The sequence below is a fragment of the Hippopotamus amphibius genome, chromosome 1 (genome assembly GCF_030028045.1).
Source record: "Hippopotamus amphibius kiboko isolate mHipAmp2 chromosome 1, mHipAmp2.hap2, whole genome shotgun sequence".
NCBI classification, from domain to species: Eukaryota; Metazoa; Chordata; class Mammalia; order Artiodactyla; family Hippopotamidae; genus Hippopotamus; species Hippopotamus amphibius.
The window spans coordinates 42,557,711-42,580,817 of NC_080186.1; the positions used below are offsets into that span (position 1 = coordinate 42,557,711).

The window sequence follows — 23,107 nt, forward strand, 5'->3', positions numbered from 1 at the left end:
CCATTGATAATCTGTAACCTAAATAATAAAATATGTTTAGCCACTATTCATATGTGCTAGTAGGGGAATGAAATAGAAATAGGGGAAGAAAAGCAGAAGAATGGTATATATTCATTTCAAAGGAGGAGTCCTGTAACTACTACCATTGTTTTTTGTAACATCACATGGTCACAGCTGAGACAAAGTAAAATGTTCACTACTGGATTACCAGGAGTAAAAGAAGAGTCACTCTCATTTTTACCCTTTCTCTCTTGGACTTGAGAATCCTATCTGAGACAAATAGCACCATATCTTGGTACCTGAACATATACCACATCCTGGAGGATATTATCTGTCTGGGCCATGAAAAGTATTGCCACTAAAACCAGGTCTTCAAAAAGTCTACCCCACCCAACCCCCACACCATTGCGTCGGGTTCTTGCTTTGGGTAATGGGGGAAATGGTGAGAAAAGTTAATTCCATGAGCATGACCCTACGGATACACCTCATCTGATGTTAAGTAGAATTATTCTCTGGTCAGAAACAATCCTTTCAGGTACCATGATGGCAAATGAGGCACCCTGAAGTCCAGGGATAGTGGTAATGGGAGAAGGATTGTGGTCTAGAAAGGCAAATCCATATACAAAGTGAGTGTATATTCCATTGAGAACACAGGTGATGTCTTTCTCATGGTAGGAATCATCTGATGTAATCAACCTGTTACCAGGTGGCTGACTTGTACTCCCCCCAGGGGACGGGGAACCAGTGTTAGTCTCTGATGTTGGCAGATTGGGCTCTCAGAAGTAGCTGTAGTCATGTCAGCCTTAGTGCGTGGAAGTCCGTTTTCCTAGACCCATGAGTGACTTTCATCCCTTCCAACATGGCCATTTTATTCATGAGTCCATTGGGCAAGGACAAGGGTAGCTGTTGGAAGAGGCTGACTAACAGCCATGGAACAGATCATCTTGTCCACTTGATTATTAACTTCTTCTGATACTACCCTTTGGGGAGCATTTACAAGGGACTCAAATTTATCTTTACATTCTGTACCTACATATATTTTCTTTAGACTCCTTATCACTAATTTTCCAATTATACCCCTTACAAGTCCCCAAACATCCAGCCAAATCATTAGCCACTGCCAATGAATCAGTGAAAATCTATATGGTCTGAACATTTGTTCTTCCAGGCTATACAAATAGGTCATTGCTCAGAGTTATGCCAATTGAGACTGTCTTTCACTACTGCCCATCAGAGCCATATATGAGCAGGGCTATGGTACTCCAGCTGTGAATTTTTAGCTGATGCTGGCATATTGTGCAGAACTTTCTATGAACCAGGGTCAAGTGTTTTTTTCCTCAGTCAATTGGTGACAAGTAACTCCACTTCATGCCCTAGATATATGTTGAGAGAGAGAAGATCATGTAGTAAGAGTAAGAGCCACAGTATAGTAACCATTTCCTCATACAATTTCTTTGTGCCTTCAGAATTTGCTCATATTCAATTTTATATGTTTTAGTCTAGTGCATATCTGCATGCCTAACTTTATGTATTAGTGAATCAGACAACATCCGGTTCATGGTGAACAACTCAATTCAAAGGTAACTTGGTTGGCCATGGTCACATGTTAAGTCTCTGCTAGTCTAGTGGCAAGCTAGGTGGTGTTTCCAAAAGGAGAATAATTATTGGCAGGTGATAGCATAGCTTTGTTTGGAATCCTGTAAACTCTGATTAACCTGTATTTGCTTGCTAAAGCCTCCATACAGCATCCATATCTGCTAGACACTTCAAATAGCATGGATCTTCTGCGCCATATGGCCCAAAGGGCAGAACAACTAACCTGGTAACCTGGACCCGTTGCAGAGCCTTCTTTTCTTCTGGGCAATACTCAGAACTGGAACTCTTTCAGGTTACTCAGTAAACACCCAAATGAGGTTTATGTTTCCTCCAATATCAATTGTGCCTCCTTCTTAGTGGTTGGAGGAGTCAGATGCAGCAACTAGTATTTCATCTTGGAGCATCTGGACATGCTCCAGGCCACTGTATGCCTAGAATTTACTGAGGCAACAGGTCCTTAAATTTTGTGGAACTTATTTTCACTCTCTGACATGTATATATCTTATCAAATTATCTAGGATAGTTACTAATTTTTACTCACCATGTCCAGTAAGCATGATACCACAAATATTCTGTGGTGTCCATTCATGTGTAATGTAGACGATCAAGACCCATTTGGACTAGACTCTAATGGAGGGTTAGAAAAATAATATAACCCTGGGGTGGAACAAGGTGTAGTGCTGATCCTTCCAGATGAAATAAAACTGCATCTTGTGGTTCATACTAACAGGAATAAAGGTAAAGGGGGGGTGGGGTGGGTAGTATTTGCCAGAGGCATGCCAGATAGCAGATACAAGGGAAAGTTGATTTTTTTTCCAGCAATGAAACGACACCTGAACAGTAGCTGTAATTAGAGGGACCAGCTGAATAAATCTTTTGGAACAATCCACTTTTGTTTTTTAGGATCTATCTGTCTTCTGCACAGGCCAAATAGTCAAGCTGAAAGAAGATGTGTGGCAAGAATCACCATCCCCGCATCCTTCAAACAACATTAATCTCTGCAACCTCTCTGTGTGATATTGCTTTTGGTTTATTATTTTAGTATGGAGAAGCACTTCTTGGGCCTTTCACTTGGCTTTTGCTACCATAATGCTCTCATTCTATGGGTTAGAGAACCTATATGGAGATTTTTGCCATTTGTTAAGTATATCTATTACAATTATGCTTTCTGGAACTGGAGAGAGAACCATGGATTGCGTTTGGAATTCACTGGACCTATTGAGATGGATCCAAACCACAACTACATTAGTGACCTGACCTCCATAAACCACTATTCGACTAGTGGACTATTGTGACATTTTAGAACCCCAGTAATTAGTGTCAGTTCACAACCATTATCTAGTAATCCATTTTTAAAATCTGGTTATTTCCCTTAGCCTAATGCACCATCACACTGGCAAATGGTTGCAAATATTTGCAGGGAAGCTAGGCAGATTTACACTGTAAATTTTCAGCAGAGCTGCAGGGTCCTTCATCAAAAGCCATCTTTTATCCAAAGGACTCTGGGTCTGAAAACAAGCTTAAATCTGAGATGTGGTTGAGAAGCCACAACTCTATATTGTAATGATTCAAGTTAGACCTATTTATCGAGCTAGAGCTTTTCCTCTTATTCAAATCAAGTTAACCGTTATAGGTTAAATTTGTCTCCACTGTGGTAGACAACAGCTGAAGTGTCTGCTTGGCTCTTTCAGCTCTTGTTTCGCCCCTGGATAACTTGGATTTTCACCTGTATAACAGTTCAAGAGTGAGCCATGGCAGAGGCCCTGAACAGACATTTTCCTAAGGAAGATATATAGATGGCCAACAGGCACATGAGAAATTGCTCGGCATCACTAATCATCAGAGAAATTCAATTCAAACCACAATGAGATGTCACCTTACACATGTGAGAATGATTGTCATCAAAAAAACAAAAGATAACAAGTGTTAGCAAGGGTGTAGAGGAAAAGGAACACTTGTGCACTGTGGGAGGGAATGTGAATTGGTGCAGCCATTATGGAAAACAGTATGGAGATTCCTCAAAAAAATTAAAAATAGAACTACCATATGGTCCAGCAATTCTTCTGGGTATATATCCAAAAGAAATGAAAACACTGTCTCAAAGAGGTATCTGCATCCTCATGTTCATTGTAGCATTATTTACAATAGCTTAGACAAGGAAACAAGTGTCCATCAATAGATGAATGGATAAGGAAAATGTGTTATATATACACAATGGAATAGTGTACAGGACCATATAGTGGACATCTTGCCATTTGTGACAACATAGCTGGACATCAAGAGCATCATGCTAAGAGAAAAAAAGTCACACAGAGAAAGACAAATACTGTATGATCTCACTTATATGTGGAATTTCAAAAAACAAAACTCATAGAAACAGAGGACAGATTAGTGGTTACCAGAGGCTAGGAGTGAGGGGTGGAAGAAATGGGTGAAGGTGGTCAAAAGGTACAAACTTCCATTTATAAGAAATAAGTTCTGGGATATAGTGTACAACATGGTGACTTTAGCTAACAAATACTGTATTATATATTTGAATGTTGCTAATGTTGCTGAGAGTAAACCTTAAAAGTTCTTATCACAAGAAAAAAATTGTAACACTGTGTGCTTATGGATGTTAATTACACCTATTGTGGCAACCATTTTGCAATATATACATGCATGAAATCATTATGTTGTACACTTTAAACTAATGTGTCAATTACATCTCAGTAAAACTGGAAAAAATTTAAATAAATTTGAATAAATATTGAGCCCTGGATTACTGGAGCATTTATATGCAGATTTGGGGCTCCACATCAATTTTAGCAATCACCCATAGATGAAGGTACATTTGTGGGAGTCCAGGAATCCAGTGGAGAGGTCCCAAAATACCATTGAAGAAAAAAATCTGAGAATAAATATATTGAACAGGGTAAGAGAAAGAGTTTCACTTTGCCCATGTCACCTCTCTCACAAGGTGGCAGGACTTGGTGCCCCACAGCCTCTGATTTTGCCCACAGAAGAAAGGGAGAGCCTGCAAGTGAGTGCCTGCCTCCCCCAGCTGTGCAGGATGCTGTGCAAGAGGTCCACTTCTTTTTCGTCTAACTCAGATTACTGAGGTGATCTGCAAGGCTGTGGGACTGGGAGAGACTGGGAGCACAGGGACACAGTTGTGCCCCTTTGATATACTTGGTATACATCAAAGGGATACAACTAACAGCTTCACGCTTCTTCCTACCAACTGATCTGTGGATTCTATCAAGAAGGCCAGTCATGAGACACTGGGAATACCTTATGAGAACCCTCAACTCTCTGTGCATCTCCCTCATACCCACGACCTCCCCATGGCTGGCTCGCAGCATGAGCTCCTGTGGACAGTGAGAGCTAGCCTTTGCAGATGGCTAGCAAACAAGCACAGAAAGTCATCCCAACTCTGTGGGACTAGGATAAGGCTCACAAACTTGAGTATTTCAGGGCATTGCCCTAGGGAGAAAAAGGGAGGTTCTCAGCACCCAGCCTATCTTTGCAGGATTGAGAAAAGGCATGCAATCTTATGAATTACCCCCTAAGAGGAAGCGAGAAGTGTAGACTGGGCACATCCATAGAAAAGGTCTTTCAAAGCCTCAGAATTTCTAGCTAGACTAACAGATAAAGATATCTCTCTCCTGGAGCCAGTTAGTAAATATTAGAGGAGGTGATTCTTCAAATGTGAAGACAGCAATGCAAGACTTCAAGAAAAAAAAAAATTCAAAGAAATATTACACCACCAAAGGAACACAGTAATTTTCTAGTAACCAACCCCAAAGAAATGGAGATCAACAAACTGCCTGGCAAAGAATTCAAGATAATTGTTTGTTTTTGTTTTTTGGCCATGCTGCATAGCATGTGGAATCTTAATTCCCCAACTAGGGATCAAACCTGCGCCCCCTGAAGTGGAAGCACAGAATATTAACCACTGACCCTCCAGGGAAGTCCTTCAAAATAATTGTTTTAAGGAAACCTGATGAGCTACAAGAGAACACAGACAACTCAATGAGATCAGGAAAACAGTATGTGAACAAAATAAGAGGTTCAGCAAAGAAAGAGAAATTACTTTTAAAATTCTGCAGCTGAAGAATACAATGAATAAGATTTTTAAAAATGTTGTAGAGAGCATCAACAAGATACTTAATCAAGCAGAAGAAAAAAAATCTGTGAATTCAAAGACAAGTAATTTGAAATTATCCATCTATCATCAGAGGAATACATAGTTTATTTAGCTATCTAATTTTACACCTCAAGGAACTAGAAAAAGAACAAACTAAGGCCAAAGGTAGCAGAAGGAAGAAAAACAAAGATCAGAGTAGGAAAAGTATCAATATATGGACCAGAAAAATAGTAGGAAAAAACATCAGTGAAACTAAGAGCTGTTTTAAAGAAAAACAAACAAAATTGACAAACTTTCAGCTTGTCTAAGAAAATGACAAACTTTCAGCTTGTCTAAGAAAAAAGAGAAGGTTCAAATAAATCAGAAATGAAAGAAAAGACATTACAACTGATACTGTAGAAATACAAAAGACCTTAAGAGACCATTATAAACAATTGCCAACAAACTGAACTAACAGAAACATAAATTCCTAGAAACATAACCTGCCAATGTTGAATAGATAAAAATTTTGAATCACTATGTTGTACACCTGAAACTAATATAATATTATAAATCAACTATACCTCAATAAAAATTTTTAAATAAAATAAAATTTTATTTAATTTTTGAAAATATTGACTCATGAAGAAGTAGAAAGTATGAATAGACCTATACCTAGTAAGAAGATTAAATTAGTAATGAAAAATCTCCCCAAAAAAGAAAAGTCCAGGACCAGATGATTTACCTGGTGAACTGTACCAAACATTTACAGAGGAATTAATGTCAATCCTTCTCAAACTCTTCCAAAAAATTTAAAGTAGGTGGAACACTTCCAAACTCAACTTGAAAGGCCAGCATCACCCAGACAAGGATATTACAAGAAACGAAAATTACAGACCAACACCCCTGATACACATAGATGCAAAACTCCTCAGCAAAATATTAGCCAACCAAATTCAACAATACATTAAAATACTCATAAGCCATGATCAAGTGAGATTTATTCTGGGGTTGCAAAAATGGCTCAAATATCCACAAATCAGTAAATGTGATACATCACATTAACAAAATTAAGGATAAAATCATATGATCATCTCAATCAAAGCAGAAAAAGCATTTGATAAAATTCAGCATGCATTCATGATAAAAACTGTCACCAAAGTGAGTACTGAGGGAATGTACCTCAACTTAATAAAGGCCATATACGACAAGCACACAACTAACATGATACTCAATGGTGAAAGGCTGAAAGCTTTCATTGTAAAATCAGGAATAACACAAGGATGCCAACTCTCACAACTTACATTCAACATAGGACTAGAAGTCCTGGCTAGAAATTAGGCAAGAAAAAGAAATAAAAGTCATCCCAATGGGAAAAGAAGAGTGAAATTTTCTCTGTATGTACACGACCTGATATTATATATAGAAAACCCTAAATACTCTACCAAAAAATCTATTAGAACTAATAAACAGATTCAGTAAAGTTGCAGGATACAAAATCAACATAGGAAAATCACTTGCATTTTGATATGCTAAAAATAAACTATCTGAAAGAGACATTAAGAATGCAATTTCATTTACGGTCGCATTAAAGACAATAAAATACTTAGGAATAAACGTAACCAAGGAGGTGAAAGATTTATACCTGGAAAACTGTAAGACACTGATAAAAAAACTGAACAAGACAAAAATGGATTGGAAAAATTAATATTGATAAAACATCCATACTCCCCAAAGTGATCTATAGATTCAAAATTTATTTAAAATTTTCTTTTCTTTTCTTTTATATTTTCCAAAACAAAAAGTTTAATAAGTGGCATTATTTTACATTTCTGCAAATATTGTTAAGCCTAGCTTAATAGAAGACAGCTGGTGTTTGTTTCTGTATTCAGTCTATAGTTAGTATATTGCTTTGATTGAAGTATATGAGGAAAATAGACTCACACAAAGATAGAATCAGAAAAAGGGAGGAATATTATAATAGCCTTTTCAGATAATTGTGGCTCTTCTTCTTTGATACCTTTTTTTTTAATTAATTTATTTTTTTAACAGACAATAAACTGCATATATTTAGAGTGTACGATTTGGTATCCCAATCTCCCAATTCATTCCCCCCAACGCTCCCTGCTTTCCCCATGTGGTGTCCATATGTTTGTTCTCTACATCTGTGTCTCTATTTCTATTTTCTTTATTAAAACTCCAATGGCATTTTCACAGACACAGAAAAAAAAATCTTAAAATTTATATGGAACCACAAAAGATCTTAAATAGCCAAAGTAATCTTAAGAAAGAAAAACAAAGCTGGAGGCATCACACTTCCTGATTTCAAATTATATTACAAAGCTATAGTAATCAAGATACTATGGTACTGGCCTAAAAAACAGACACTTAGAACAATGGAATGAAATAGAGAAGCTGCAAATAAACCCATGCATATACAACTAATCTTTGACAAGGGCACAAAGGAACATACAATGGGGAAAGGATAGTCTCTTTAATGAATAGTGTTGGGAAAACTGGATAGTCACATGCAAAAGAATGAAACTGAGCCTCTATCTTACACCACTCACAAAGATTAAAGACTTAATGTAAGACTGGAAACTGTAAAAATTCCTAGTAGAAAACACAGGGAAAAAGTTCCTTGATGTTGGTCTTGGCAATGGTATTTTGTATTTGACACCAAAAGCACAGGCAACAAAAGCAAAAGTAAACAAGTGAGACTACATCAAACTAAAAGGATTTTGCACAGCAAAGGAAACCATTAACAAAATGAAAAGGCAACCTGTGGAATGGAAGAAAATATTTGCAAACCATATATCTAATAAGAGATTAATGTCTAAATATATGAGTATATAAGGAACTCATATAACGCAATAGCAAAAATCAAATAATCAGAATTTAAAAATTAGCAAAGGAACTGAATAAGCAGTTTTCCAAAGAAGACACACAAATGGCCAATGGTACATGAAAAGATGCTCAGCATCACTAATCATCAGGAAAATGCAAGTCAAAACCACAGTGAGATATTACCTCACTCCTATCAGAATGGCTACTATCAAAAAGATAACACAAAACAAATGTTGGTGAAGATATGGAGAATAGAGAACCCTCGTGCACTGTTGGTGGGAATGTAAATTATTACAGCCATTATGGAAAACAGCATGTAGTTTCCTCAAAAAATTAAAAACAGAACTACCACATGATCCAACAATCCCATTTCTGAATATATACCTGAAAATCAATATCTTGAAGAGATATCTGTGCCTCCATGTTCATTGCAGCGTTATTTACAATAGGCAAGATATGGAAACAACCTAAGTACCCATTAATGAATGAAAGGACAAAGAAAATATGGTGTTTACAAATGCACACACACACGCACACATAATAATTGAATATTATTCAGCTACAGAAAGTAGGAAAATCTTGCCATTTGCCGCAACATGGATGAATCTGGAGAGCATTATGCTAAGTGAAACAGGCCAGGTAGAGAAAGCCAGTTACTATATGGTATCACTTATACATGGAATCTAAAGAAAAAAAGTCACATTTATGGAAAGAGAGTAGAATGGCAGTTGCTAGGGATTGGGGAAATGGTGAGATATTGGTCAAAGGGTACAAACTTTCAGTTATAAGATGAATAAGCTCTAAAGATCGAATGTACAGCATGGTGACGGTAGTTAATAATACTGTATTGTATATTGAAATTTGTTAAGAGAGTGGATCTTAAGCTATCTCACAATACATACTCAAAAAAGGGTAACTATTAAGGTGATGGACATGTTGATTAAATTAATTGTGGTAAATATTTCACAGTGTATCAAGATTTATATATCAAATCCATCATGTACACTTTATATTTATTTTAAAAAATGTTTTATTAATTTTTGTGTACACTTTAAATATATACAATTTTTTACAATAAAATTGTATTCAATAATTATATTCAATAATTATTCAATTATATTCTATAATATTTGAACATGATATAATATATATATTACATGTATATGTTGTATACATTATATAGAATATATTCAATACAGTAAAGCTGGAAACAAAACAAAACAAAACATCTCCCAAAGCTGTTCCATTAAATTCTATGGCTTCAAGAAACTGTCAAATGTCCACTGAATATCATGATAATATCTTCATCAGCAGCCCAGAGATTTAAAAAAATAAAAAAGATAATAAACTTGTGTTCTTTGGGAAAAACGATCTTATCTGGTTTGCTTGTTTTTGCATTTTAAAATACAGAAAAGTACCATAAAAATTATTATAAGGAATTATATGTGAATTCCCCGAGTAAACAAATATTGATATTTTCTTAAAAAAAAAAAAAGATTTTGTTAGGCGCATCCAGATGAGCCTTTAGTCTAGGCCTAATAAAGCTCCACTACTAAGGCATTCCTCTTCTGAGAACTCTATCTGGTGCCTTGTGTATCATGTCTCCCCACTCGGACTTTGCACACAAAATAGTCCCAGCCCTAGGTGAATGTGGGAATTGTTTGGCCCACTGCTTTCTAACAGACTTTCCCTAGCCTCAGGTAGTTTCCTCATTTGCATTCACAAATTAATGCTCAGCCAAAGACTCAGGGGGAACCCTCTGCAGATCTCCAAAGTTCGTTCTTTGTGCAGTTCCCTCCTCTCTGGCACTCTGCCTGGCTAATAATAGCTGCCTTCACCTCCAAAAACTCCAGTATTTATCTCCTCAACTCAACAGGACGACCAGACTCTAAATTTCCTTTCCCTCCCCTGAGGTGTAGAAAGTTCCTCCAGGGAGTAAGCTGAAGAAATGAAAGGGTTTGCTTCATTTCTTTCCCATTTCTCAGGGTTCACAGTCCTGCAAGGCCTGTTGTCCAATGTCTGAAACATTGTTTCACATATTTTGTCTGGTTTTCTAGTTAAGTGGAAGGATAAATCTAGTCCCTGTTACTGCCTCATGGCTAGAAGTGTAAGTCCCTCCTAACTCTGGTTGTACATTCCTCAAATCCATCTTCTTCCTTATAAAGCCAGAGTGATATTTTAAAAATGCAGATCTAATATTATCTCTCCTCACTTAAAACCCCTCAATTGCTTCCACCTGACGCTAATCCCGTTCTTAAACTCTAGGTTTCCGTCATTCTAAGCAGTCCTGGAATTCATCAGGCTGTTTCATGCACCTATGCTTATTTTACTCCCTACTCCTTTAGCCTTTAAAAGATAGCTCTCGGTGGTCAGAGGGTAAAAACTTCCAGTTACAAGAAGAAGTTTTGGAGATCTGACGTACAGCACAGTGATTATAGTTAATAATATTGTATTATATACCTGAAAGTTGCTGAGAGAGATCCTCAATGTTCTCACCATAAAAAAGAAATGGTAATATGTGAGATGATAGAGGTATTAGCTAATGCCATGGTGGTAATCATTTTGCAATATATTAGGTATATCAAGTCAACATATTTTACACCTTAATATCACACAAGGTAATATGTCAATTATATCTCAATGGAGGGGAAAAAAGGGACAGCTTTCTGTATCATTTATTAAAGCTTCAATAACCACTCCCTGCATCTGGCACAGTCAATTCCTTCTTCCTTTGTACTGACATTTTATCTAGTACTGAATTCAGTGTCGTTATTATTGTTAACTCTTTTATTTCTTTTCATCACACATATATTAAAATTAGTTGTGGGCAGATGCTACGGAGAGGTGTAGAGGAGCAAGACCCTGGCCCCTGATGCTCCTGGCTCCTGAGGTCACCCCACTTCTCTGCTCCTTGGGCCAGACCAGCCAGCCCCAGGGGCACTGCAGTTCCACCAGACCCTGAACACCTGTGGGCCACGCATGTCCCCAAAGCTAGACCTAGCATGGGTGGCAGCTTGGTGTGGCCAGGCTGGACTGTGCACATACCTGTGGTGGTGGCCCACTGACCTAACAGCTCCGGCCAGAAGTACCAGTTGGTGGTGGTTGATGGGGGAGGCTTAGGCAAGTTGGTGCTCATCATCCAGTCCTATTTTGTAACAGATTGTGAGCCAACCATCTGCTCTGTGTATGTGTGATAGATGACACAGCTGTCCAGCTAGATATTCTGGATACAATAGGACAAGAAGTTTGGAGCTATAAGAAAGTTCCTAAGAACTGATGAGGGTTTCCTATTGCTCTTTTCAGTCACAGATAGAGGCAATTTTGAAGAAATCTGTAAGTTGCAAAGACAGACTCTCAAAGTAAAGGATCATGATGAGTTCCAATGATTTTAATTGGTAATAAAGCAGACTTGGATCATCAAAGACAGGTAACAGGAAGAACAGCAGTTAGCCCACAACTTAAGGTAACATACCATGGAGGCGTCAGCAAAGATTGGATCAAGCTTTCTGTGAACTTGTCTGGGTTACAAGGAAATTTCAAGAGTGGGAATGTCTTTCTTCACCAGGACCAACGAGGAAAGAAAAAGACAAGAAAAGCTGCCATTGTGTCATTTTCTAAGAATTATTTGAGTTTTAGCTACAACTGCCAGGAAAAACCTGAATCTTCTCCTCTCCTTACAGTTTACATAATATTGGTGCCTTTCTAGCCTTAGACAAATGATCCTGGTAGCCTTAGACCGAGAAGCTGGCTAATCCTTTCCACGAAGTTAATCTTATGGTCATTTCAAGACAGATTTAAAGGAACCACTAAGGATGCTTCAAAAATTATCTGATTCCATATACAAAAATGAACTCAAATGAATTAAAGACTTAAATGTAAGACCTGAAACCATAAAACTCTTAGAAGAAAATATAGGTGGTACACTCTTTGACATTAGTCTTAGCAATATTTTTTTGGATATGTCTCCTCAGGCAAGGGAAACAAAAGCAAAAATAAACAAATTGGACTACATCAAAATAAAAAGCTTTTGCATATCAAAGGAAATCACCAACAAAATGAAAAGGTAACCCACTGAATGGAAGATATTTTCAAAAGATACGCCCAATAACAGGTTGATATGCAAAGAGCTCATGCAGCTCAATATCAAAAAAGCCCAAACAATTTGCTTAAAAAATGGATGGAAGATCTGAATAGGCGTTTTTCCAAAGAAGACATACAGAAGGCCAGCAAGCAAATGAAAAGGTTGTCAACATCACTAATCATCCAGGAAATGCAAATCAAAACCACAATGAGATATCACCTCACACCTATCAGAATGGCTGTTATCAAAAAGACAAGAGACAACAAGTGTTGGTGAGGATGTGGAGAAAAGGCCACCCTCATGCACTGTTTGTAGGAATGTAAATTGAAGTAGCTGCTGTGGAAAACAGAATGGAGGATTCTCAAAAAATGAAAAATAGAACTACTGTATGATCCAGCACTGCCACTCCTCGGTATATATCTGAAGAAAACAAAAACACCAATTCAAAAAGATACATGCATCCCCAATGTTCATTGTACCATTATTTACAATAGCCAAGATATAGAAGCAAAGCAACTTAAGTGCCCAGCAGTAGATGAATAGATGAAGATATATATATATGCAATAGAATACTACTCAACCATAAAAAGAATGAAATCTTGCCATTTGTGACAATATGGATGGACCTTGAGGATATTATGTTTAGTGAAATAAGTCAGAAATAAGTCAGAGAAAGACAGATACTATATGATTTCACTCATCTGGAATCTTAAAAAATGAAACAAATGAACAAACAAAACAAAACAGAAACAGACTCATAGATGCAGAGAACAAACATGTTGCCAGAGGGGAAGGGAGCGGATGGATGGGTGAAACAGGTGAAGGAGATTAAGAGGTAGGAAATTCCAGCTATAAAATAAATAAGTCACAGTATATAATGTATACAGGGGGTATACAGGCAATAATATTGTAACAACTTTGCATGGTGACAGATGGTTACTGGGCTTATTGTGGGGATTATTTCATAATGTATAAAAATATGAATCACTATGTTTTATACCTGAAACTAATATATTATTGTATATCACATATAACTTGATTAAAATAAATATATAAATATATAAAATATTTTTTAAATTATCTGATTCCTTTTAAATATGTATCTATATACACAGACACATTCTTTTGTAAGGGCTTTTATTTTAGTAGAAGTGGATCAGTTTGGGAACCAAAACTGTTTGCCAATCTGAAGTCATAGGTTGTGAAATATATTTTATCTTCTAGAATCATTGCCTACTGTTACTCTAAATAGAATCATAGGGAGTTTATTTAAAATGTGAATTTTTGTCTGTCTCTGAAAGTATTGATGTCAACTTTAGTTAACCTTAAATACACTAAATTGAATCCATAAAAGTGAGAAAACTCAAAACTTTACTGATTCTACAGTCTTTGCTTGCCAGTGACCAAAATACCAAAATGTCTATTGTATTTGTAGATGAAAAACTGTTTATAAAGCCTTTATTATTACTCCTACTCCTAAAGATGATAATATTCTGTGTGGCCAAGTATTTGGACTCTAATTTAATCTTTTCACAGCCATGTTGAGAGTAAAAATAAATAATTTTTTCTGCCTTTCTTTTCAACTATTTCTGGATAAGGGATTCAAAAAACCCAAAACTGGTTTTGTTTGTAATATAAAATATGGAATTGATCTGTCCAGGGTCAGAGATTGTTAATATTTTTGCTATGTACTTTTATAGATTATTTTCGTATTAAACTAGTTAACAAGTATTTTTATGTTTGTAAGCAAATATGCTTTCATAGCATACCTTGTATACATGTAAAGATAAATATTTAATTCTCATTGTTCACTTTTAACTGAGGAAGACAAAAAAGTGAAAACTACAGAAACTGTGAAAGAATTTTTACTTGCTGTTCTGGTCCTTGTTGTACCCACCTTTGGCCAGTCACCTACCTACTCAAGAAACCTCCCAACAACAGGATGAGAATCTGAAATCACTTTCAATATCCCCTTCTAGATATTTACTGTTGTATCAAGTAGTGAGTGTAGAACTTTTATTTGACAATACAGCTGTGGATGGCTTATTATTTTGTTTTTAATTCTGTGGATTGTATTTAGGCAATTCAAAAGTATGCTCCTGATTTGAGATTCTAAGGGGTACTGCACAGTTGTCACTTTATTGAACGTGTACAACAGACATTTATAAAGTATACCCTTGTATAGCTTCAGGTTCTAGGACTAAAATTGATCTCATCACACATACAAAAAAAAGTTATTTGTGTATCTATCCCTGCTGCTAAATTATGAGCTCCTTAAAAGTAGGGCTCGTTTCTTTTTAGTGTTTCTATCCCCAAGACTTAGCAAATGCATAGCACATATTAGATGTATACTAACCATTTGAGAATTCAGAATTAGTCCAATTAGCTCTACCTTCAAAATGTATCTCAAGAATATTCTCTTCTGTCTCATCTATTGCTACTCTAATTCATCATTTTATCTTGCTTACATTACTGCAAGTCTTGTAATTATCTCCCTGCTTTTTTTCCCTTGCCCTTGAACAGTTTATTCTCTATACAACATCCAGAGTATTATTTTGAAACATAAATCAGGTTATCACAATCACCTTCTCAAAAACTTTCGGTGCCTTTTTATTGTGCTAAAATTAATTCCCAACTCCTTACCATACCCTGTACAGCTTTATATGAGGCAACTATTACTTCCTACCTCATTGACTTCATTTTAAACTACCTTCCTGTAGCTCAGTACATTCCAGCCACTCTGGCCATTCTGCTTCTCCTATATATCACACTTATTTCTGCCTAAGACCTTTGTGTTTTTCCCCCTGTTTTTGATGATCTGCTTCTAGAGTTTTGCATGGCTAGCTTCTAAATAGTATTCTGATTCCATCTCAAATATCAATTCCTTAGTGGGACCTTTGCTAATCTTCATGCAGAGTAGGACCACAGAAGAAAAGAAAAAAAAAAAAAGATGTAGCATGGTATTGAATTGGAATTAGAGGTATCTGTATGTATGTGTATATATTGTGTTTCTGTGTGTACTTTATTTACACTGATACCTCTAATATTATTACTAGTATTAGCATATTCATACTATATAGGTTCACATTGTATATGTTAATACTGATACCTCATTCCAATGGCAACGAGCACAGTTAATGCCCAGATCTTAGTTTCTAACAACTACTCCCCACTCAAAGGAAACAACATTCCTTGAAGAAATGACTAATTCTAGGGCTGGGGCAAGGAAAGTACAAACTGAACCTGGAACATTTTCTTGTGCCTAAAGTAAGGAAGTGCTCATAAATTGATGGGCCAGGTCAAAAGGACACCTGAGCCAGCTTGAATTTTGAATTTGAGCTCCCACTGGTCAAATTCAGGAAAATTTGAAATCGAAGTGAATAATAATAGGCTATAACATATTGAATAGAAAATAATCCTTTAGTCCGTACTGCTAACTTTTTTAAAAATTTAAAGGAGGTAATGACAGGAAGCCAAGTAATAAATGCAGAAAGAATGATAAAATTAGGACATCACCATTTTGCAATCTTTTTAGCTATAATTGATTTATGCAACAAGTCAATGTACACTAAAACGTTAGGTTTAAGATTATTGAGAGCATGATATTCAGTCTTAAAGAATCACTCACAGATTACGTATAAAAAGGAAAGTACTTTTACAATGAAAAAAATCTAAAAATGAGCAAACCAAATGATCAAAACATATAACACCCAAAATGGGACCAATTGACATCATTTGCCTCCTGATAGGTTTGTACAGAGAAGGACACTACAACTCCTGTGTGGTATTCCTGACCCCCCTCCAATTAATCTGAATGTAATCATGAGAAAACAATAAAATAAATCCAAATTAAAGAATAGTCTATAATGCACCTGGCCTGGATTCTTCAAGAATGCCAATGTTGTGAAAGACTAATGAAAAGCTAGGGAATTGTTCTTTATTAAATGAGACTAAAGAAACATGTCAACTAACATATGATACTTGATTGGATCCTGGATTTCTCTCTCTCTCTCTCACACGCATACACACACACACACACACATCACACACACATAAACACACAGAGCTATAAAGAATATTATAAGGACAGTTGGGGAAATTGGAATATAAACTATAAGATAATAATTTTGTATCAATGTTCAATTTCATGTGTGATAATTTTATTGTGATAATGTAAAAGAATGTCCACATGCTTAAGAGTCACATGTTGAAGTATTTAGGAATGCTGTATTTCCCACATCTATAACATAATTGTTTAGTTTACCATCTTGAACTAGATGACCCAGTGGGTAGCTGATAATAAAAGGATAAAGCAATAGTTTTAATAAGATTGGCTTAGAAGTGATATGCAAGATGAACTGCAGGGAAATCATTTAAGAACTTGCTCTAGTATCAGAGAAGCAATCTGACCTGAATCTTGATCTATGACCAGTGTTTTACTTGGCGGAGAAGTAGGAGAAGAGTGACACAGGCAGAAGAGTTAACATTACACAGCAAAAGGAGCAGGAAGCTTGTTTGAAGATTAAGTTATGGTCTAATGTGGCATGAGCCGGAGTGTGGAAAAGGACAGAATGATGGGAGATAAGACTAGAAAAATATATTGCAGCCATATCGTGGAGGGCTTTGAATGCTAAGCTAAGATTCTATAGGCAATCATTGACATAAAATATTTTTAAGACGAGAAAGATGTTTTGCAAAGAAAATAATAGAAGAGTATTGAAATGTTTTCCTATACCCAAGGTCAAAATTGAAAAATTTAAAATTCAAGATGTAGAAAGTTTTTATTTTAAAGGATAGGGTGTGGAGAAAAGGGAACTCTCCTGCACTGTTGGTGGGAATGTAAGTTGGTACAGCCACTATGGAAAACAATTTGGAGGTTCCTTAAAAGACTACAAATAGAACTACCATATGAACCAGTCATCCCACTACTGGGCATATACCCAAAGAAAACCATAATCCCAAAAGAAACATGTAGCATAATGTTTATTGCAGCACTATTTACAATAGCCAGGACATGGAAGCAACCGAAATGCCCATCAACAAATGAATGGATAAAGAAGATGTGGCATATATATACAATGGAATATTACTCAGCTATAAAACGGGATGAGATGGAGCTATATGTAATGAGGTGGATAGACCTAGAGTCTGTCATACAGAGTGAAGTAAGTCAGAAAGAGAAAGACAAATATTGTATGCTAACTCACATATACGGAATCTAAAAATGGTACTGATGAACTCAGTGACAAGAATAAGGACGCAGATGCAGGGAATGGACTGGAGAACTCGAGGTTTGGGAGGGGGCAAGGGGGTGAAGGGGAAGCTGAGACGAAGCGAGAGAGTAGCACAGACATATATATACTACCAACTGTAAGATAGATAGCCAGTGGGAAGTTGTTGTATAACAAAGGGAGTTCAACTCAAGGATGGAAGATGCCTTAGAGGACTGGGATGGGGAGGATGTGGGGGACTCGAGGGAGGGTGGGGGGGAGTCGAGGGAGAGAGGGAATACGGGGATATGTGTATAAAAACAGATGATTGAACTTGGTGTACCCCCAAAAAAATAATAAATAAATAAATAAAATTAAAAAACAAACAAACAAAAAAGGATAAATACTTTTTCCCTGTCACTTTTCCTATTAGATTGTCATAAATGACACTGTGTGCTTTAACAAAACAAAGTTACAAAGAAAATTCCAGGAAACTATATTCTTGAAGAGATGTAAACTTGCCAGCTGATTTAAGTCTCCTCAGATAGGTATATCAAGTACTAAAATATTTTGTACCTTTCCTTGAATCTGCTAAAAATGTATTTTTGAGTATTAAGTCTGATTATTTTTGTAACTCCTGCATTTTTAGAATTATGTTTCATTTGCAGGGTTTCTAAGTTCAGAGGGATAATAATTATTGTTTTAGATTCTTATTTTTTAGCTCTTCTATTCAGAAACACAAGACTCTTTGTTCCAGTCTTGGCAACACTATTTTTATTAGGATTTTACCAACATGCTTCTCTCTTTGCTGGTGTTATTCTTACACACACACATACAAAACCTAGACCAACAAAAATACAATGAAAGTGGCATTTAACTTACTAAATTAAGCAAACAAGAGATTTTGAAATGTAATAAAACAAAATTTTTCATAGAAATCAAACCAAATACTAACATATGCAGTTGCATTGAAAATAAATTGTATTCTTTCCTAGATAATGAAAAGAGGAACTGATAAAATCAATTATAGGAAGAACAACAAGCTGGAATCTTCAGTAATTTGCAGTCTTTCAAATAGTGAAGTACTTAAATTATTTAACTTCTGAGTCATCTTGGAATTCTATTCTTCATATTTGATCTGTATCTTATACATTGATATTCTACATGATTGTATACAAAAAAAGAGTGGTATATACAGTACTTGACTTTGCATTTTATTTATTTATTTTTTTTAATAAATTTATTTATTTATTTATTTATTTATTTATTTATTGGCTGCGTTGGGTCTTTGTTGCTGCACATGGTCTTTCTCTAGTTGATGCGAGTGGGGGCTGCTCTTCACTGTGGTGCGCAGGCTTCTCATTGTAGTGGCTTCTCTTGTTGTGGAGCATGGGCCCTAGGTGCTTGGGCTTCAATAGTTGTGGCACATGGGCTCAGTAGTTGTGGCTCACAGGCTTTAGAACACAGGCTCAATAGTTGTGGCACACGGGCTTAGTTGCTCCATGGCATGTGGAATCTCCCCAGGGCAGGGCTTGAACCCGTGTGCCCTGCATTGGCAGGTGGATTCTTAACCACTGCACCACCTAGGAAGTCCTGACTTTACATTTTAAAAGGTAATTTTGAGTACATTCAATTTCTGACTTAGGCCTAACTTTACATACAATTATTCTTTCTTCACAGCTACCATTAAGATAGGATTCAATTGTATATTTACCTCTTTCTTCCTAAAAGTTTCATTTAATTGGTTAATTTTTTGTGTGAAACATTTATTTCCTGAGACATTTATTTTCTGAAGAAAAATGCCAGTTTTTATTTATTAAAGTAATAGTAATACTATTTAAAGTATTTACCTATTGGAACTAAAAATGTATTATTACTTTTCAGATGCTCCTTGGGTTGACTTTTGGCATTACTTTGGCAGGATGTAGATGCTATCTTCACTCAGGTAAATATGAATAATAACAAACAAAAGAATGTTTGTTAAAATAATACTCATCTTAAATAATATAAATCAAAATGCTCCCAGATGAAAGAGTATGAGACATGATAGCAATACCTGAAACACTTGAAAGTAATATTTATAATGACTGTGCACAGCAAATGAACTTCTGCAAAAGCAAGCACCATATTGTTATTGTAGTTGTCATAAAAGGGAAAAGGTACAACCCAACATTTTACATTCGCCAGGATTATCATTATACAAAATCATAGCATACAAAGACTTGAAAAGAATGGGAGGAAAAGGAGAATACTTGCTGAGTTAGGATTTAGAGATTGTTTTTATTTCTAAAAAAATTTTAGAGTGCATTTAGAAATAACCGTTATTAACATTCTAGTTATAAGGCGAGTTAAAGTCAGTCTTTATTTTGCCAGGTTAAAGAGACAAAATATCTTAAAACTTTTAAGAATATTGAAAATAACAGAGAGTAAAATCTTAAAAATATTCTTTTAAAAAACAGTTCAATCAAATTATTCTTTTAATCAAAGAAACTGTCAATCTTCCTCAGGGGTGGGAAGAAAACAAAGGATTGAGATGAAAGCACTCTTTGATTTGTCCAAAAAGGATTTAGGCATTTAAAAATTCCATATGCTTTTATAACCTTTTGATTTATTTAGTCTTATGTTTCTTGGCATACTTGAAACTTCCATAGCTGGTCTTCATAAAAGGTGTGTGCCTACATTAACAGAAGAAAGGAACATGTGTTAAAGAACTGCCACATTAGCTTTCTACTTTGAATACTTTTTAAAAGTCTAATAATGCTTTTTTTCTTTATTCAGCAACTTTTGGAAGAAATTTTGCAATTTTTCATTTTTCAAAAGGTTAAAATAGTGTCTTGGATGCAAGGTTTGAATAATGTAATCAACAGTATCAAGTTTTCAGAACCTTAGGCAAAAACCTGCTGCTGGGACCCAGATATGAAGGGGACAACAACGACAACCTCAAACATGGAGAGGAGTCAGCTATTGTGAATCTCTTAAGATCTTTATTGACCCAGAAAGTCAATCACTGTCCTCAGTCACAGAGACTGAAGGAGATGCCCTTTGCATTTTGACATTCTCCTTTGCCTCAGGTGAGAACTTTCAGGATTATCCCTTTTACATATGTATTTGGGGAGGTGAAGAGGGCAGACGTTTGACAGGGATGTGATTATACTGTTCTAGTTTCTCTTGCTATGGTGCTTCAATGAGGACCTTTTTGGAGAGGGAGGCAGAAAATTGCCCTTCTCAAAGGAGGAGAAATGCAGGTACAGTAAATGTGTTTCTATGTGACTGCTAAGCCCTTTGCCCCTTCTTTGAAATCTTGCCCAGCTTCCGCCCTTGCTGTAGGGGTTTGTTGGCCATAGCTGTACTAGGTGACCCCTCCTCAGCATCCTTTTGACTACAGCAGAACAGATCAGAGTTCACACCTGGTCGAAGTTGAGTCAAATTCTTTTTCTCTTAGAAATTTCAAATTGGTATTCAAAAGTGATAGGATTCAACTGGGGAAACCAGAGGTTGTCTGAATGTACTCCCAAATTGGAGGGTTGCTGAGCTTTTTCAGGATGTCTGTGTGAGGGTGAGGGCAGGTCAGGGCCATTTAAAGCCAGGCATTCTGAATTTGAATTCCACCTTTGCCATGTACTCGATGTGTAACATTGGGCACATTAATCTTCCCCAAGGTTAAGTTTCCAAATAAAGAAAAATGAAGTTAAGTGTGCTTACCTTACAACACTGATGTGAGGATCAAATGAGGTAAATGATGTGAAATCAATGTGGTTGGTCATGGGCAGTGTTTTTATAATGAAGTTGAATAAAATACAAAATATCAGGCTATATAACACAGAGTAAGGGTTAGTATTATTTTGTGACATTTTGTTTCAGGTATATATGTATAGAAGTGTGTGTGTGTGTGAACTGAATCATGCTGTAAAGTGTACTTACTATAGGTTGTAGTATTTTTTTTTTTCTTACACTTAAAACCGGTGCTGCTGGGACTTCCCTGGTGGTCTGGTGGCTAAGACTCTGCACTCCCAATGCAGGGGGCCCAGTTCAATCCCTGTTTAGGGAACTAGATCCCACATACATGCTGCAACTAAGAGTTCATATGCCACAACTAAAGATCCCACATGCCGCAACTAGGACCTGGTGCAGACTAAATAAATAAATAATAAAAAACAAACAAACAAACAAAATGGTGCTGCTTAACGTATCCAGAGACATCTACATTAGAATCATCTGGATGCCTGTTAAAAAAGCAGATTCTTGAACTCCACTGCCCAGAATCAGAATTTCTGAGGGTACTGTTCAGGAATCTTCATTTCAGGTACTTCTCCAGATAAGTCTCACACACACTGAAACTTGAGAACCAGTGCTTTAAACCTGCAGAAAGTATTCAAATGTCAGCTATTATTATATAATTAAACTCATTCCTGCCTTCAAACACAACTGTACTAGGAGCTCTGTGAGGGGCACAGAGGAGGGGACAGTTAATCTATTTTGAGTAACATAGCATCCATCAACAGAGTGCTCTGGTATTTTGGTTGGTCTGATATGTTTTGTTGCGTTTGACTTCTTGTTTACAAAAAACAACTAACTCTCAGGCTGGAACTCCCAACCACTATACTGTACCTCAGAGAGTTCACAGAGGTTCCCAAGGTGTTGATTCCCCCAGTTCTCAGAAAGTTGAATTAGGAGAAGCCTTCTGCATTTACCCCAGTGCATCATTTTGGGAAGCACTATGAAAGGCAAAGGATGGTAAAAATTTTGCAATTAATGGTCAAATATAGATTAGACTTAATGTACACTAGAGCCTACTACTCCAAATGTGGTCCACAGACCAGAAGCCCTGGCATCATCTGGAAGTTTGTTAGAAATGCAGAATCGCAGGCACATCCCAGACCCACATTAAGGTTTGAGAAGCACTGTCCTAAAGGAAACATGTAATCAGTTGCCTAACTTTTGCCAATAACTTCTCACAAAAGTAACAATTCTCTTTTTATAATTTATTTATTTATTTATTGGCTATTGCGCACAGTCTTTTTCTCTAGTTGTGGCAAGCAGGGGCTACTCTTCGTTGTGGTGCACAGGCTTCTCATTGTGGTGGCTTCTCTTGTTGCAAAGCACGAGCTCTAGGCACATGGGCTTTAGTAGTTGTGGCACGTGGGCTCAATCGTTGTGGCTCATGGGCTCTAGAGCACAGGCTCAGTAGTTGTGGCACATGGGCTTAGTTGCTCTGTAGCATGTGAGATCTTCCCAGCCAAGGGATTGAACCCATGTCCCCTGCAT

The 23,107-nt window shown here is 36.5% G+C and overlaps 1 pseudogene; it reads left to right on the plus strand.

Moving 5' to 3' along the window:
• The first annotated feature begins 1,557 nt into the window (after positions 1 to 1,557).
• Positions 1,558 to 12,169, plus strand: LOC130858425 (ras-related protein R-Ras2-like; annotated as a pseudogene).
• Positions 12,170 to 23,107: the final 10,938 nt, after the last annotated feature.